The sequence below is a fragment of the Panicum virgatum genome, chromosome 9K, assembly GCF_016808335.1.
Source record: "Panicum virgatum strain AP13 chromosome 9K, P.virgatum_v5, whole genome shotgun sequence".
NCBI classification, from domain to species: Eukaryota; Viridiplantae; Streptophyta; class Magnoliopsida; order Poales; family Poaceae; genus Panicum; species Panicum virgatum.
The window spans coordinates 42756106-42769998 of record NC_053144.1 but is presented as its reverse complement, the minus strand read 5'-3'; the positions used below and the strand labels follow the sequence as shown (position 1 = coordinate 42769998).

Sequence of the window (13893 nt, the reverse complement as noted above, 5' to 3'; positions counted from 1 at the left end):
ATTTTTAATGATCTGTAGCACAGTGAAAAGAATAATCTTTCAGTAATTCAATATAATGTTTGCGCTCGCACTGTAAATATCATGCAAGAAATCCCTAATGCAACTATTTTGACTTTGTCTCTGGCTCATCCAGCGTATAGGTACCAGTTCAGGATAAGACTTGAGCAAATAATATAAACGTAAACCCCTAGTATACTGTATAGACCACGTGCATTTTTATTTCTTGAAGAGGATGAGATAGACTCTGTTTGGTTTCTAAATGTCCCCGGACTATTTTTAGTCTCTAGGCTAAAACAAAAAGTTGCTCTTGTTTGGTTTGAGGGACTAAAGGCCTGTTTGGTTTGGCGCCTATAGCGCCACACCATGCCTAAGCTGCGGCGGCCGATTCGGCCGCCACACCTGCGGCGCGGGATGTGTGGCGCGGTGTGGCGCCGTAGGCCACGAACCAAACACGCCCTAAAAGAACTAGAGATTATTAATTGCAATAGTGAAAGAACCAAATACCCATGCTAGTCTGCTACTGCTACCCACGCCAAACCACCAGTCTATCCAAACCACCAGTCCGCCTCGCCGCCTCTGACGCGACGAGATGGGGTCGCCCCCTCCCTCCTCGTCGCCGTCCTCCCACGGACACCGACCTCCCACCGGGCGCCGACCTCTCCCTCACGCTGGCGCCGTCCCCGCGCGTCTCGCTCCTCATCGTCCCGCCGCGCCTCTTTCTGGACGCCCCCATTGCCCGCAACTTCCCTGCTGTCCTTGCCGTGGACCCCTCCGGCCTCCTCCTCCACGCCAACCAGGTCCGTGCCGCCTCCGCCTCCGTGTTTGCCATCCCGGAGCCCAAGCTCATCTCGAAGCGGGCTTTCCTGGGAGTGGGTGGAGCAGGTCCAGGCGGCGGGCGAGCCCTCCTCCTCCTCCTCGCTGGAGGCGCCGGCCGCGGAGCCGCGGGGGGCGGCGCGGGTTGCTGGCTCCCTGGAGGAAGGTGCTGCGGCAGGTGGCCGGGTTGCGCCGCCGCCGCCGCGGGGGGATCCGACGGGGACGAAAGGGTGTGTGGCGGCGGCGAGCGGGATGCTGCGGGGGAGCAGGCGCAGGGGAGGGGGAAACGGGTCGGGGGGTGGGGCTCATAGGGGTAGGCTGGAATTGTAGGCTAAAAGTCCCAATAAGTTTCTATTGAGAGTCTTTTTTTTCTTTAGTCTCTAAAGGACTTTTAGCACAAAAAAAAGTCCTACCTGTTTGTTTTTTTAGACGTATAAGTCCCTGAGACATATGCAAAAGTCCCATGAAAGGGCCATAGTCATGCGGGAACAACCCAATTAACTTATCAGTTTGAGGAAATAGATTTTGTTGTAGATTGATGCCGGCCAGTAGCTTCCTGATAGGATCTGCAGCGATTGAAGTCGAACGGGATGATGAATGATGATGGCTGGCGCCGACACGACTACAGTGCGCGTGTGGCTCCTGCCTTGCCTATTGACGCCGATTTGGTACCGAATGTCTAGCAAGTTCCCTGATTCCTTGACGCACCTGATTCATCTAAAAGTGCATGAATTTGACCAGGACAGATCACAATAATGGAAGAATTTAGCCCACAGGCTACAAACCACATAAACCATCATGGCAGGGTGGGCTTACTGCCTGCCTCCTTGACCCTCACGGGCTGTCTCCCTTCTGCAGCCATGCCTCCGCCGCCATCTCACGTGCTGCCGCATCTCCCCCTAGTCCGCTGTTGCGCCTCTACCTCCACTTTACCCACCGCCCACCACGCCTCGCCTCCTGCCTGTTCCGGCAACCGCCTCTTGAGTTTGACGAGTCCAAGAAGCACTCAAGAAGTGTTCCCTCGCAGCAGTCAAATAAGATGAGATCCAGGTATGCCTCATCCCGTCTCCTCGACAACAAGATCCGCATCCACAAGGTGCGGCAAACACCAGAATTGCAGTTGGTGGATACTAACGCTGCTGGCTCACCTAAATACCTAATTACGTAGCTAGGCAATCGATATCTGAAATATTTTAATTAGTTATTGAGGCTATGTAATTGAGGTACCTAAAAACAACCCTTCCCCAGACCCCGCACAGTGCGGGAAGCCTACGGCACTGGGTACGCCCTTTTTTATTGAGGCTATGTAATTTAGGTACCTCATGGACCCCAAGCTATATAATTTTAAGTACCTCACCTTTGAAATCATCAAACTAATGATCATGACAAATATAAACAGGTAGAAAGAAAGAAACTAGCATACAATACGTTGCAAAACAAAATAGCTTGGGATCTTCATCATGGTTTGGGTGATTGTTAAGTCCTACTTCACATTGTAAAAAATGTTGAGCATGTACTATAATCATAATATAGGGAGCTCTTATTAATTTCTACAATATTATCAGTCTCCTCCTCCCTTGTCCTAGAAACCTATTAGATTGGCTTTCAATGGATATTTGCCGAAATTGAGATGCCATTAGGTGTTGTATACACCTTGTTAATTACTCCAGATGTTTCCAATTGTTTTAGTTTGTTCTTATCACATTAATAATGTCAGTACAAGATTATAGTTGGATTTACATTGTATTGGATGATTATGGCTGTCATGCTCTAGTGGGGCTGCACAACACATTCTTTCTAAGGTCATGCTTTTGAATGTGGTTTCTAATGCTGATAAATTTGTAGTGGGCTATCCCTGTTGAAGTTAACACAATTGAACTAGATGGAAAAAAAACATAATAAGCTCACATCTGTTTCAAAGGGAATTTATATGTGTACACTAGATGAACTAAACTTGGAACATACATGCTAGACTCTGTTGGTCCCTTTCGTGGCCACACCTCTCCATGGCACCTCCATCATCCCCATCATCGCCGCTGCCAGTGTCGAATGGCCACCTCATCATACTATACGCATCACAAACCGGTAACGCCATGGACGTCGCGGAACGTGTATACCGTGAAGCTGAGTGTGGTGGCTGTCGGGCCGTTGACGTCCTCTCCATGGACAGGTTCAATCTTGTAAGATCCGAACCCTCAAAACCCACCCTCACAATCTTTCCCTTGGATTTCATGTGAAATATCACTTGCTGCTTCTACTTGTTTGTGTAGAGTTGCTTGCCAGATGAAGGATTTGTGATCTTTGTCGTGTCCACCATGGGGCAGGGTGATCCCCTTGATTCCATGAAGGTAGGGACATTGGAATTTTATTTTTACATAGCAGTTTTTGGATTATCCATTTGTTAGCTACAACTTTGATTTGGGTTTTGCACGTGGTAGGGTTTCTGGAAATACCTTCTCCAAAAGCATCTGGGTGCACGGTGGCTGGAAGGATTACATTATGCTGTGTTTGGACTTGGCGATTCAGGATATCAGAAATACAACGTGAGTCTTATAACCATGATTTTATAAGATGCTATTGCACTATGTGCTGCTTTTAGTACAACATTGTGCTTTTTTTCCTACTAGTTTTGCGAATTAATTGTGGATATGATGTTCAATAGTTCTAGCGACACATAATGGTGCACAGGGTTAGAAAAGAATCTTCACATGCATTATTACCTCTTTTGAGTAGCAATAGCTGAATCAGCACAGGGTTAGAAAAGAATCTTCACATGCATCATTACCTCTTTTGAGTAGCAATAACTGATTCAGACATTGAGCAAACATTGCAAATCTTGCTAGAGTTATGGCCTGTTCAGAAATTCACAGTTTTCATATGTTCTGAACATGCATTTAGCTTCATGCTAAACCATGATGATTTCTCATCACTATTCAGCTGCAGTCCATGATTTTTGTGCTCATAATTTTTTTTCAAGAAAATCTTGGCTAGTAGGTTGTCCTCTGTTACTAACAAACCATGACTGTTTTGGTTAGCAAAATCATACAGCCACCTTGTTTCTAATTACATCTTCGCTGCAGTTTCCTGCAAAGAAGCTTGATCAAAGGCTTCTCGATCTTGGTGCAAAACAAATTATAGAGAAAGGCTTAGGGGATGATCAACACCCTGCAGGGTTTGATTTTAATATCTATCATTTTTTTCATTCGCTATTATTTCTATGTTCATAAGTAAGCTTAGGAGAAGTCAAATGCCATATGTTTTTTTTTGCTAACATTCAAGATTTTTTTCCTCTTTGTGTTGGAAATCATTTTACCAAAACTGTACTAAGATATTTGTTGTTGTATACTGTTACAAATGGAGGCTTGATGTATTGAGAGAGGCCCAAAGGGCAATATATAGTACAAAGGAGAACCCCAAACCCTAGACAAGTACATTGACTATTATACCCTTAACACCCCCTCTCAAATGCAACGTGAATGCAATGACGTTGCATTTGGAGAGTTGACACTAAGCACTAGGCTAAAACATAAACATGAAAATGATACATCCAAAGTCTGAAATCGAAGATGTCATCAAAGCGTGCAACTCTTGAACTTGTCGATGTTGATGATCTCCTCAACAAGAGGGTATTGCCTTCACAACCGTACTTCAGCAAATAGCCCGAGTCTTCACAAACCAGTACGTCGACTCTTCACATGAACCTTGTTTTGGAGACTTTGAACTTGACAATAATAGTGAGATGTGTCAAACCAGCCAAAGAGAGGAATGAGAGATCACTACTGCAAGACGGCAAGCAGGAGGACATGTGTTGATGACGACAAATAGACGGCCATTGATCATGACGTGGAGCAAAAACAGCTCCGAAAGGGACCAAGAGGGCAAAGGTCGCATCAATAACTGATGACGGGGCAGCCACACATCATGGCAAACCCGAAAGAGAAAATGAAAGTGGCTGATTTGGCAAATAAGATGATGACACGCACGGCATTGACGAACTATATGTGAGCAATTGGACTTGGATTGACACTGATTTGGATACATATATGAGCAGCAACAGACAGATAACACAATGCAAACAGCAGGACTAAGATACTAAACAGGCAGCAGCAAGGCATCCAGCAAAAGCAAACTATGGATGGATTGACAGTGATGCAATGGAATTTAGGAAATTGGTAAACAAATAGGTGATAGCAGCAACAGATTGGCACAGGCGATTGACAAATTCCACCAAGAGCAGCACATTGGTGCGCAGCCCAACATCAGGAAGCCAAGTGCCTCTGCAAAAAGAAGAGACATGCAAATAAAGCATCGCGGGTTGCTGCAGATAGTACCGAGCAGTTGCAGATGGAGGTGGACAAGCGACGGGTGACATCCTCTGCGATGGTGGGCGGCAGGATGACAGGGAAGACGCGGACGACCGTGATTTGAAGGAGTTGGAAGGTGAGCAAGACCTCTGCTGCTCCAATCCCATCTGCAGGAGCAGCAACAGAGGGCGGCGGACGGCCGCGACTCACGCGGACGAGGGAGATGGCCACGACGAAGGGAGTGGCCGGCGGGCGGAGCACGGAGAAGCTCGAAGACGGATCGAGGCCGATGTCGCTCGATCTGCGGCCGGGAACAATGAATCGAGGCTGGGAAGGCGACGGGACGACGGGATGAATCAACGAGCGGACGGCGGCAGCGACGGGCTGCGCCGACCGCGAGGACGAAGACGGCCGGATCGACGAGGCGGCCGGATTTGCGACGGGAAGATCCGGCGCAGATCAGAAAGAGACAAGAATGGACGGCACCAGATCGAGGCGGCGCAGGTGGACGGACGGCGGAGACGATGTGCCGGCGGAGGAGGCGAGCGGTGACGGGCTGGACAGAGGCGCTGGCTGCTGCTGCTGCGATACTACCTAAAAACAATGGGTTTGGGGGGCTGGACGGAGGAGTTGCCACCCCTGGGAGGGAAGATCGACCCTCCCAGGGACGGCGCAGCGGAGATCGACGGGGGACTACCGGATCGGGGATTTCAACCGTGGCTGTGATACCATGTTACAATTGGAGAGGAAGAGGAGGACTGAACTATATGCTTGTATTGAGTTAGACCCAAAGGGCAATATATAGAGTACATAGGACAGACCCCAAACCCTAGACACTAGTACATTTACCATTATACCCTTAACAAATATCATCTAGCCAAAGGAGAACAAAGAGCATACAGAGCATGGATCTTCCAATTCGAAGTGGCGGACATCTCTTTCAGAGTCCTTCATAGTCAAACGTTGATTTGTTACCTACAGAGTTTAACAATATCAACAGAAACTAAATAAATAAAGATGGACACACTAAATTAGAACACAACTGTTGCACCATCCAATTTCAGTGGACGATACCCACAATGAACCATTACATCCTTGACCTGCTGTTTGTTATAGCAGTACAGATACATCCCAGCTATTATTTAGTAATTCTTCTTTTTCCTTGCTGGAAACTGTGGCGTAAGTCCCCACAGTGAGAGCCATTTTTAATTTATACAGAGCAAAGCCAGTCCATAATATATACATAGCGAAAAAAGAAGAAGGAAAAACAGATGATACTAGGGAGTCAAAACCAAATTATGTTAAGAGCCGCAATCCAAATCACAGCAAAGAGTCAAACCATAAGTTAACTCATTTTAGGCAGGGCTGGTCATCCTAAAACCAAGTAGCATGGCATCATTCTTGAAGCACTGTTTCCACTGTGCCAACCTTGGAATTTTGACCTCGAAGGTTATTCCATTGTGCTGTTTTCAGATGCTCTAGGCAGTATTGGGGAAAAAATTCCATGAAGGGGGTTGAAAGTCAGACTTGGCATGGTGAATCATATAGAAGAAATTAGAAATTCAGATAAAAATGTAACATGTTAACATTGAGCCAGTGATGGATCATACTGTAATGGCAGCTGAAAAAGAGATAAAAGGCATTGGCGGACACTTTTTAATATTTCCAGCATTGTAATATCCTTGTTGAAAGATGTTCTTTTGTGTTTAGGCTGTCCATGAATCATATCAGCAAAACACCCTGAGCTTCATTGTGCAATAGCTTTTCCAGAGCCATTTAAATGGGAGTGGAGGGTTCTGTTTTTCGCAGCTCAGCATATACAATTTCCTTGAGGTGTATGCGCCCCTGCCCATATATATTGATAATCATATCTCATGATGTCACACCACCAGAAGGATCCATCTTCTTTACCAGCATGTGGAGCAGCATGTCCTTCGTGTTATGAATCATATACAAGCTTCACCAGTTCACCAACAGGTGATCATGTTTACTTAGTGATTCACTGATTTTAGACTTTGTTTGTGTATGGTACTGAGCAAAACAGCATCACAATCATGACAGAAAAATAGAATGGACTGTTTAGGTGTCTATAGAAGAAGCAATTGCATCGCACTCAAAGCTTGCCTATGGAGGAAATTGCCAAGTGAAAAAAAATTTGCAAACTAAGCTAAATCCAGCATAATATGCCACACTAGTCAATAGGAAATGAGAAAATTTCCCATTTGACACTGGTAAAATGGGCGGATCCTTGGCCCTCAAAAGTTTGAACTTCCCCTATTTGACACAAGGCCTGAGTTTGGTTCCTAAAATGACACTACCGCCAATTATGTTAGTGATTTCTGTCAACATGAGCTTCTCCCTTGTCAGTTTTGATATGTGTAGACAAAATGCTCCTGGTTACTTGAGTCCGAAGAGGAGCAAAAACATTGGCTACCCCTTTTGGGCTGCATCTCCCATCGTGTATGAATTTGTAACCTTCCTCATTATGTTCTAACACAATATTACTGCTACACAGCATGCTTGCATAAACAAAAATGATACTGCCTTTATGATATGATGTCCAAAATGGTGCTCATACAAAGCCCTTATGTACAAATACACCTTTCTGAAATTATGGATGGCAAAACTGCATCAGCTATGCTCAGGGACAAAATGATGTATTCAACTGCCACTTAACACCATTTCTACTCAAAATGGATGGCAGTATCAATTTGGGAACAAAACTCAGACATAGTGTCAGATAGGGAACTTCAAACTTTCAAGGCCAAAGGAAGGAACCACTCATTTTACCAGGGTCAAATAGGGGATTTTCTTTCTATAAATCTACTCTGCATGGGCTTATGCATGATAAAATTTTACCACAAGGCCAGTGCAAAATAGCCTACTAAACTGTAGGTATGGAAACCTACTACTATACAGATCAGTTCAAACCCGTACAACTACTGATGAATATGGTGCGTACAGGAGATGAAAGGTTCTGAGGAGCAAACAATTCAGCAAACTAATGCATACAGCAATATTTATGATGCAAAAGATTTTCTAGACGAATGTATATCCATATCTAGAATTGCTAGATTGGCTAAACATGTATAAATGGGTGATTTCTTCGCAAAAAAAGTATAAATGGGTGATAAGAAAACAACAACAACAACAACAACATAGCCTTTTGTCCAAAGCAAGTTGGGGTAGGCTAGAGATGAAACGCTAAAGAAACAAGGATGAGAGAAACACAAAAAGAACACAAGACAGAAGGTAGAGTTAAGGATATGAAACCCATAATAAATGGGTGATAAGAATAAAATAAAAATATCTTATTAGCTCATGGAGAGGATACAGAACATACTATTCGCAACATGTAGTGTGGCTCTCCATCATTGTAGAACTTAAGAGTAGGGGATATCGAGCGTGCTCTCTCAATTAATCTTTTGGTGCCTGCTGAATAGATAGATAGAATCTTTAAGAACAAACATTACTTGATAGCTCACAGATTGTCGGCAAATTATCAAGACCTCACACCTGAAATGTTACCATCTTCTGGAGCCAAGAAATATCTGACTTCAACCTTTGCATCCCCCAAAATATCCAAATTAGGTTGAATAATATCTGTTATTTTTGGTAACAGTAGAGGATTAGTTTCATGCAGTGATGTCCACAAAGACTGCAACCACGGATCTAGAGCTCCTTCGTATCTAGTATATGTTAAGGGTATAATAGTCAATGTACTTGTCTAGGGTTTGGGAATCTCCTTTGTACTATATATTGCTCTTTGGGCCTCTCTCAATACATCAAGCCTCCATTTGTAACATGGTATCACAGCCTTAGGTCCTGTTTAGTTGCAAAATTCAAAATTCCAAATCTATCACATCGAATAATAATCTTACATGCATGAAGTAGTAAATCTAGACAAAACAAAAAACTAATTACATAGTTTGCTTGTAAATTTGGAGACGAATCTAATGAGTCTAATTAGGCAATGGTTAAACGCTAAATTGCTACAGTAATTGCTGCAGTACCCATACTCTACTGATGGATTAATTAGGCTCGTTAGATTTGTCTCGTAGTTTACAGACGAGTTCTGTAATTAGTTTCACGATTAATCTATATTTAATACTTCAAATGCGAAAAGATTCCATTTCAAAAATTTTACACCGGCAACTAAACAAGGCCTTAGTTCGATCCGGCCGACCACCCTCGCCGTCCCCGGGAGGATGGATTCTTCCCTTCCGGGGGCGGCATCTTCAAGCCCCAAACCCATTCTCTTTTGTAGATAGAGTCATAGCAGCAGAGAGAGAGCAGAGCGAGCAACGTACCATTTTTTCCCCTCCCGTCGGGTGCCGTCGCCGCCAGGCAGACGTTACCCCGCCCACCGGCCGCCGTTGCGGCCTCCTCGGATCCGCCCGTCGCGGATCCCTCCTCCGCTCCGTCCCACAGGGGGGCGGTGCAGATCCGCCCGTCGTGGATCGACCGCCGCGTCCGCTGCTCGTCGGGCGTGGGGAGTGGGGAGATCCGTCGCGGATCTGCCCTAGTGCGGCCGCCTGTCGCGGCCCGTCCCCGCAGCGCGCAGCTGCCCGTCGAGTTGAGAGGGGGAGCCTGCCCGTCGCAGCTCGTCTTCCTCTCCCCGTTGCGGCTCGTCCCGGCATGGATCTCCTGCCGCCACCGCCGGCCGCCCGCCCGTCGCGGTCATCTCCTGCTGCCCGTGGCAGCAGCACCTCCTCTGCTGCATCCGCCCGTCGCGGCTGCCCGTCCTTCTCTTGTGTGCTGCATCTTCCTGCTGGTGGTATTGCTTTGTTTCGTTGCACTTGCATCTGCATCCACGCCAATCCAAGTCCAATTTCATTGCTTCGTAATTCTGCTGCTTGCTTATGCGTGCTGCTGCTAGTGTGCGGCTGCGCTGCTCTGCTCATCATCTTTTGCTTGTTGCTTGCTGCTGCTTGCATCCATCATCAAATTTTGCCTGTATCTGCTGGCTGCTGCTATCTTAGTCCTAATTGTCTAGTTATGTCATATCCATCCAAATCACTATCAATCCAAGTCCAATTGCATACCTTCAGTTCATCAATGTTGTGCGTGTCCACAAAATTCATTGTCAGATCAGCCAATTTCTTTGTTTTGTTTTATGGTTAGCTGAGTCCCGTTGATTTAGCTAATCACATCATCATTGTGGTGCGACAATGCCCTCTTGGTCCCTTTCGGAGCCGTCTTGCTCCATGTCATGATCAATGGCCTTCTATTTGTCGTCATCACCTTCCTGTCTCACCACTTGCCGTCTTGCAGTGGTGCTTTCTATCTTTGGCTGGTTTGACACATCTCACTATTATTGTCAAGTTCAAAGTCTCCAAAACAAGGTTCATGTGAAGAGTCGACGTACTGGTTTGAGAAGACTCGGGCTATTTGCTGAAGTACGGTTGTGAAGGCAATACCCTCTTGTGGAGGAGATCATTAACATCGACAAATTCAAGAGTTGCACACTTTGATGACATCTTCGATTTCGGACTTTGGATGTATCATTTTCATGTTTATGTTTTAGTCTAGTGCTTAGTGTCAACTCTCCAAATGCAACATCATTGCATTCACGTTGCATTTGAGAGGGGGTGTTAAGGGTATAATGGTAAATGTACTAGTGTCTAGGGTTTGGGGTGTGTCCTATGTACTCTATATATTGCCCTTTGGGTCTAACTCAATACAAGCATACATTCAGTCTTCCTCTTCCTCTCCAATTGTAACAATATTCACTTGCAATTATCTGCTGAACGAGATTGAAAGATTGTTTCCTTCTTTTTATATTAGGGCATCAATTATCAAGTTGGTGATTCTCTAGAAATTCTACCAACTCAGAATCCAGCAGCTATTGATGCTTTTATTCAACACTGTAAATTGGATCCAGAATGTTACATAACAGTATGTTGATCTGTTTTGTTGTCTTGCAGATTTAGCCTTGTTGTATCTTTGTGTGTTCCTCTGCTGCGGTTTCAACTTTAGTTTCTCAACACTTTGCATCTATATTGGCAGCTGTATGCACATTATTGGTTGCCAAATCAACATATTTTTGCTTTAGACAATACACCCATATTTTTTTTTACAAATGCTCCTAGGTTTGTTCATTAAAAGGGATACATCAGGTGGTGGTGCTTTTTATCTGGTCAACCTATTGCAATTATCCAGCTACCCAAAGAGATTTAATCTTTTTTGTACCCAGATTGAAGCAAAAGGCAGGATTGGTATTCCCAATTGTTCGATTATGAACAGTTCGACAGATCGCATCAAGCTGAAGACCTTTGTTGCTTTGACAATGGATGTTGCATCAGCTTCACCTTGTCGATATTTCTTTGAGGCAAGATTGATTGCCCTGACATCCTTTTGCCTCGTCGATGAATGCTTCATCTCGTATACATATTCTCCAGTTGTTTGATATATTATCAATTATCAATAGCTCTTATATGCCGATGTCAATGACCAATATGCCCACTCTGACAAATGTTGTTTTGCAGATCATGAGCTATTTTGCAACAGCTGAACGCGAAAAGAGGAGACTCAAGGAACTTGCTTCTCCTGAAGGAAGAGATGACCTCAACTGGTACAATCAGAAGGAGAAGAGGACTGTTCTAGAAGTAATGCCTTCACCATAGATTTATAACAATTTTCCTGCCGTACATATGTTAGCATGCTAGTAGTGACATTAACACGGATTTGTGCTGGTTTTAGGTATTGCAGGCTTTTCCTTCGGTGCAAATGCCTTTCAAATGGTTGGTGCAATTAACGCCTCCTTTAAAGAAAAGAGCCTTTTCCATATCATCATCCCCACTGGCCCATCCAAATCAGATACACTTGACTGTTAGCATTGTATCATGGCTCACTCCTTTAAAGAGAAAACGGTATGGTCTCTGCTCAACATGGCTGGCAGGGCTCAGTCCAAATAAAGGTGCGTGTTGCTTCTTTTAGTTGGGAATCTTTCTCCGCCGTGTTTTTTTTAATAACGACATTGTGTTGTGTTATTCTTCCTCGTTATTTTCCTGGATGACACTCCTGCAGCTACAATAATAACAATAATACGTACTCTTCACTTCAACTTAGTCAGGTGCAAGCACACGCTTAACCATGCGAGCAAAGCAACCGTCAATCCGCACTCACTGTGTGCTTTACGTGCAGAGAATCTTATACCATGTTGGATACGCCGAGGATCCCTGCCTCGTCCACTTCCATCAATTCCTCTCGTGCTTATTGGACCGGGAACAGGATGCGCACCATTTCGTGCATTTGTAGAGGAAAGGGCTACACGGGCTGTGGCAGTCAGGGTTTTTTTTTCCCAACCGGACACCCCAAACCGGAGCACTCCGGTTCCGGTAAACCGGACCGGTTTCACCGGTTACCGGTAGAAACCGGTCAAATTTAAATTTGAATTAAAAAAACTCAGTTCAACCGGTTTGTACCGGTATACCGGCCGGTTAGACCGGTTTACCGGCCGGTTTGACCCGTTTGAATTCAAATCCAAATTTAAAATCGCATGTGTAACCGGTATACTGGGCGGTTAGACCGGTTTACCGGTCGGTTTGACCGGTTTACCAAGTGGGCCTTAATGGGCCGTCTCATTTTTTTTTCTTTTTTGTTTTAACTTTAAATGCCCGAAAAGTATGTTAAACGAACGAATTTTTGAGAAAATTTGACACCATTAGATTCGTCGCACCTTGAAGTATTTTTAGGAACTTTTTATTCTTTTGAATTCAAATTTAAATTTTGAATTTAGGCCGGTTTGATACCGGCCCAAACCGGAACCGGACCGGACCGGTTTGACCAGTAACCGGTCAAACCGGACCGGTTCCCAACGGTTAGGGGAACCCTGGTGACAGTACCAACTGCTCCTATTCTATTCTTCTTTGGTTGTAGAAATGAAAATAGTGATTTTCTGTACAAGGACTTCTGGTTAAGTCATGCCAGAACCACGGAGTGCTGTCTTCTGAAAAGGGTGGTGGTTTCTTTGTTGCATTTTCTAGGGAACTACCTCAAAAGATCTACGTACAGGACAAAATAAAGGAGCAGAGTGCAAGAGTGATGAACATGCTATGCTCTAATAAGGTTGCAATATACATTGCCGGGTGTTCTACCAAAATGCCTGCTGATGTCACGGCTGCACTAGAAGAAGTTATCTGCCAAGAGACTGGTGACTCAAAAGAGAGTGTTTCAGAATGGCTCGAGGACATGTAAAGGGCTGGTAAGTTCATAATTGAAGCTTGGTCCTAATTGAGTCGAATAACTTGTATGTATTACTATGAAGTATTAACTTTCAACAATTATCTATGAGATACGGAACTGTGTACAATGACGTTGAAAATGCAACGTGTATGCTTGTGGAGTCTATGAATATTTTATTCTTGCAAATTTTTGCTTGCCTTTGTTGTGACCCAAGAATTGGTTGACAAGATTTATTCTTGACTACAACTAGTGGCATCTTGATTGGTTTCTTGGTTTCATTCAGACTTTGGTCTAAGTGTTATATGTTGGAAGAAGACAGATAAATGCTTTGCACCAGTTTCTCTTGGATCTGCCACTTCTAATCCTGTTGGCCAGGGCCTAACCTGGCACAAGTTAATAGTTGTCTCTTGTTATCTATGCTCGGAGCTTGTGGCGTGGTGTGGGCTCGTCAGCCGGTGGCGGGATGGGGACACAGGGCGAGTTCTCTCTCCCTCTTGCGGGCGCAGTACGGCTCGGGCTAGCATGGCCCGGTGGAGCAGGCCGTGCCTGGGCCACAACCCAGGCACGTGGGCCGGCATGGGCATGGTCC

The 13893-nt window shown here is 44.9% G+C and overlaps 1 pseudogene; it reads left to right on the top strand.

Annotated features, from left to right (window-relative positions):
- The first annotated feature begins 1478 nt into the window (after window positions 1–1478).
- On the top strand, window positions 1479–13443 carry LOC120651489 (annotated as a pseudogene).
- Window positions 13444–13893: the final 450 nt, after the last annotated feature.